A 5,627-nucleotide genomic window follows, 5' to 3' on the forward strand; every position below is an offset into this window, starting at 1 on the left:
ATTAATATATATATATATATATATATATATATATTAATATATTTAAATAGAATAGAATAACTCCCTTGGGAGTTATTCTACGTGGGAAGGATGGGGAAGTTATTTGATAACTTCCCCCTCCATTGTTGAGATTTGTTTTAAAAGAAAATAAAAAGAAAGGTTTCTTTTTTAACAGCGGAACACAATCTTACGATCTCTCAGTATCCCAACAAAACAAAATTCTCTCAAAAGCTTCTTCCCTCACCAAAATTACAGAAGCCCACAACTCTCTGTGATTCTTTACTTGGAGAATAACGAGGAAGATTTTGTGGTGCCACGAAGCTTGGAAGAAGAATTGGTTCTACAAAGGTCAGTTTATTTTCACCTTTTCCATGAAAAGCATGTTTATTATTTTTCTTTGAATTTATTGGTTTCATAAATTGAATTTCACTCGCACGGGCGTTCATAAGCTTTCGCTTTAGGAATTCCATTCCTTCAATTGGTATCAGAGCCAAATCGTGCAATTGTTTTTTCAATTTTTTTTGAAACAAAATTCAAAGAAAAGGTGGGTATTTTTTCTCTGCATTGTTGTATGTGGGTTTGCAAAATAGATGTTTTCGATTTTGGCACCTTAGATTACAGTTTTTTTTTTATTTTTCATTAATTTGATTGATGTAAGGGGCTGTTGTTTTGGCCATTTTAATTCTGTAATCGAGTCTGTAAGTCCATGTCGTTCGAGGCAAGTGTTGCTGGGTTGATGAACGATTTTCGGAGGCATTACGGAGTTTTTTTTTTCCAGTTCGTACAGATTCAAATCTGTACAGAGTTGCAGCAGATTTTGTTATTAAAAAAAAAAAAAAAACAAATATATTTATTATGCGCGTCTTCCAAACATCGTGGATTGCTTCCTGGTGCAGTGGCTTGTTGTCCATTTCTGTTGCAAGAGGTCGTGGCTTCGAGTTCCAGATCGTGCGGTTTTTCATTTTTTTTTGTTTCAATTAATTAAATTAATATAATTTGATTATATTAATTTGATTATTTTTTTTAGGAGTGCCAAATTCGGTCTATTTTGCTTTTAATATTTTACTGCATGTGATGTTTTATTAAACTAATTATATACATAATGTATGTCATATAGTTTAAAATCCCACCTTAGGATTATAATTATCATGCATCATACTTAAATATAAGTGTTGTATTTTAGTTGCATGATTTTCTAAGCATGCTCATGCATCATATTTAATATAATTGTTATATTATATGATAGCATGTATAATTAATATATCCATGCATCATCCTATAATTTAACATGTTGTATTATATAGTTTGATTGATGGATGTTTTTATTTTCATTGCATTAATATAATTGTTGTATTGTGTGATGAAAATGAAAATGCATTGAGCATGTCATTACTTAGAGAATATATATATTAAATGACATTAGAATTGCATGTTTATAGATTTTAATTATTTTCTTTCCTTATAAGTGTTATAAGTTTATGAATTCAGAATTAAAATCTATAATAAAGAGTTGCATGCTAACATAAGGTCACAATTAGTTTTAAATAGTTTAAAATTAATTCACCTAGACCTTAATGAATAATATTTCTAATGAGATTAGAAATAGGGTTAATCTTTTCTCGTTTTATTAGGATTAAAATGATATCAATAAAAGATTAAATTTATAAAATATTTGTCTATAAGGGACCTTTGTCTAAGGAAGGTTCTGTCTAGGCTGGGGTACTTAAGCTGACGGTAACGGAACACCCCTACCTGGGAACTGACCTGGAAGGTGAATTAGTCAAACATTTTATAAGCATGCAATACATGATTATATTTATCAAAGTGTTTGATGAACAATAATCATATATTGTTAAACTATCCAATATAAGAGTAATATTGGGCCAATTTAACAATGGACTTAGATAAATAATTAGCCGTATTTTCTAAGTTGTTTTTTTTTTAAGTAAAACACTAAGTGGGAGGAAATGAGGTATATGATACTTCATTTTTCTTTTCATGTTTCTCCTTAAACATTCACACCGTGAGACTTATGCTCGGCCTCGAGGCACCTTTGCTTGTGTCCCCCTACGGATGGTGTTTGTGTAAGTCAATAACAAGGTGAATGGAGATAGTGTTTATAGTAAGTGGGAGAGGGATGTGTGTCAACACATCCCGCGGTCTCTTTCATTAGTTTTTAGTAAATTCTCATGCTTGGCCTTGAGGCACCTTTGCTTGTGTTCCCCTACGGAAGGTGTTTGCATTAGATTTTACTCAAACTCCAGAAATGGATAAGATTTCTTTAGTTTTTGCTCCAATCGTTTTTTTTTCCCTACGGATTACTTATTGGGGCGGAACTCTAGAATCTAAAATGAAAGGTTACACTTACAAGAAATTTTTAAGTAAGTTAATCATTTCTTGACTAAACAATGATGACTAACTATTATAGGAATAAGAGTTATTCTAGTGTAATATTTAGTTGAGATTGTCTCAATTTAGTGAAGGGATAATTAATCACCCTACGGAGATTTTTATCCTACCTCACTGAAGCATCATTGCAAAATAGATATCACTTAGGATACATTAAAATTTTGCTAAATTGATTGGTTTTATATGGAAAATGCTAGTATAACTAATATAAATAAATTGTATGTTTTCAGTAATTTGATAATGACGAGTGCTACTTTGAATATGCTGGCTGCTGATAAACTTAATGGCAATAATTATGCATCTTGGAAAAATACTATCAACACTGTGCTAATCATCGATGACCTTAGATTTGTCCTAGTTGAGGAGTGTCCTCAAGTCCCAGCTGCTAATGCAACTCGAACTGTTCGAGAACCATATGAGCGTTGGGCCAAGGCAAATGAAAAAGCCCGAGCATACATCTTGGCAAGCTTATCTGAAGTATTGGCCAAGAAACATGAATCAATGCTCACTGCTCGTGAGATTATGGACTCCTTGCAGGAGATGTTTGGTCAGGCCTCTTATCAGATCAAGCATGATGCTCTGAAATACATTTATAATGCCCGTATGAATGAGGGAGCCTCAGTGCGAGAACATGTTCTCAATATGATGGTTCATTTCAACGTGGCAGAAATGAATGGGGCTGTCATCGATGAAGCCAGTCAGGTTAGCTTTATTTTGGAATCTCTGCCAGAGAGTTTCCTGCAATTTAGAAGCAATGCTGTTATGAATAAGATTGCTTATACCCTTACCACCCTTCTCAACGAGCTACAGACTTTTGAGTCTCTGATGAAAATCAAGGGACAGAAGGGAGAGGCAAATGTTGCTACTTCCACAAGAAAGTTCCATAGGGGTTCGACCTCAGGAACTAAGTCTATGCCTTCTTCATCTGGCAATAAGAAGTGGAAGAAGAAGAAGGGTGGCCAAGGAAATAAAGCTAACCTCGCTGCTGCTAAAACGACCAAGAAAGCCAAAGCTGCAAAGGGAATATGTTTCCATTGCAACCAAGAGGGACATTGGAAGAGAAACTGTCCCAAGTACTTGGCAGAAAAGAAGAAGGCTAAACAAGGTAAATATGATTTACTAGTGCTAGAGACTTGTTTAGTGGAAAATGATGATTCAGCCTGGATAATAGATTCAGGTGCCACTAATCATGTTTGTTCTTCATTTCAGGGAATTAGTTCCTGGCGGCAGTTGGAGACTGGAGAGATGACGATGCGAGTTGGAACTGGGCATGTCGTCTCAGCAATTGCAGTGGGAGGGCTTCGACTTTGTTTACAGAAATCTTTTCTTTTATTAGAAAATGTATATGTTGTTCCTGATTTAAAAAGGAATTTGATTTCTGTAAAGTGCTTACTAGAACAATCTTACTCGTTAACTTTTAATGTAAATAAAGTGTTTATTTACAAAAATGGTGTTGAGATTTGTTCTGCAAAGTTAGAAAATAATCTTTATGTGTTAAGATCATTAACATCTAAAGCTCTTCTTAATACTGAAATGTTCAAAACTGCAATAACTCAAAATAAAAGACTTAAAATTTCTCCAAAAGAAAATGCTCATCTTTGGCACCTAAGATTAGGGCATATAAATCTCAATAGGATTGAGAGATTAGTAAAGAATGGACTTCTAAGTGAGTTAGAAGAAAATTCTTTACCTGTATGTGAGTCATGCCTTGAAGGTAAGATGACCAAAAGACCTTTTACTGGAAAAGGTCATAGGGCCAAAGAACCTCTAGAACTTGTACATTCAGATCTATGTGGTCCTATGAATGTTAAAGCAAGAGGAGGATTTGAATATTTCATCACTTTTACTGATGATTATTCAAGATATGGGTATGTTTATTTAATGCAACATAAGTCTGAAGCCCTTGAAAAGTTCAAGGAATACAAGGCTGAAGTTGAAAACGCATTAAGTAAAACTATTAAAACATTTCGATCGGATCGAGGTGGAGAGTATATGGATTTGAAATTCCAAAACTATTTGATGGAATGTGGAATTGTATCTCAACTCTCAGCACCTGGTACACCTCAACAGAATGGTGTATCAGAAAGGAGAAATCGAACCTTGTTGGACATGGTTCGGTCTATGATGAGTTACGCTCACTTACCTAATTCGTTTTGGGGTTATGCAGTGCAAACTGCAGTCTATATTTTGAATTGTGTTCCATCTAAAAGTGTTTCTGAAACACCTTTAAAATTATGGAATGGTCGTAAAGGTAGTTTACGTCATTTCAGAATTTGGGGTTGTCCAGCACACGTGCTTGAGAATAACCCTAAGAAATTGGAACCTCGTTCAAAATTATGTTTATTTGTAGGCTACCCCAAAGGAACTAGAGGTGGTTACTTCTATGATCCTAAAGATAATAAAGTGTTTGTATCGACAAATGCTACATTTTTAGAAGAGGACCACATAAGGGAGCACAAACCGCGTAGTAAGATAGTATTAAATGAACTTTCCAAAGAAACTACTGAACCTTCAACAAGAGTTGTTGAAGAGCCTAGTGCATTAACAAGAGTTGTTCATGTCGGTTCATCTACTAGGACACATCAACCTCAATCGTTGAGGGAACCTCGACGAAGTGGGAGGGTTACAAACTTACCTATTCGTTATATGAGTTTAACTGAAACCTTAACTGTCATATCTGATGGCGACATTGAGGATCCATTGACTTTTAAGAAGGCAATGGAGGATGTGGATAAAGATGAATGGATCAAAGCTATGAATCTTGAATTGGAGTCTATGTACTTCAATTCGGTCTGGGATCTTGTAGATCAACCTGATGGGGTAAAACCTATAGGTTGTAAATGGATCTACAAGAGAAAAAGAGGTGCAGATGGTAAGGTACAAACTTTTAAAGCTAGACTAGTGGCAAAGGGTTATACCCAAGTTGAGGGAGTTGACTATGAGGAGACTTTCTCACCTGTTGCCATGTTAAAGTCTATTCGAATACTTTTGTCCATTGCTGCATATTTTGACTATGAGATTTGGCAAATGGATGTAAAGACTGCCTTTTTGAATGGCAATCTTGAGGAGACCATCTATATGCAACAACCAGAAGGATTCATAATTCCAGGTCAAGAGCAAAAGATTTGCAAGCTTAATCGTTCTATTTATGGATTAAAACAAGCTTCTCGATCTTGGAACATAAGATTTGATACCGCAATAAAATCTTATGGATTTGA

This window comes from Cucumis melo, chromosome 10 (genome assembly GCF_025177605.1).
Source record: "Cucumis melo cultivar AY chromosome 10, USDA_Cmelo_AY_1.0, whole genome shotgun sequence".
NCBI lineage: Eukaryota > Viridiplantae > Streptophyta > Magnoliopsida > Cucurbitales > Cucurbitaceae > Cucumis > Cucumis melo.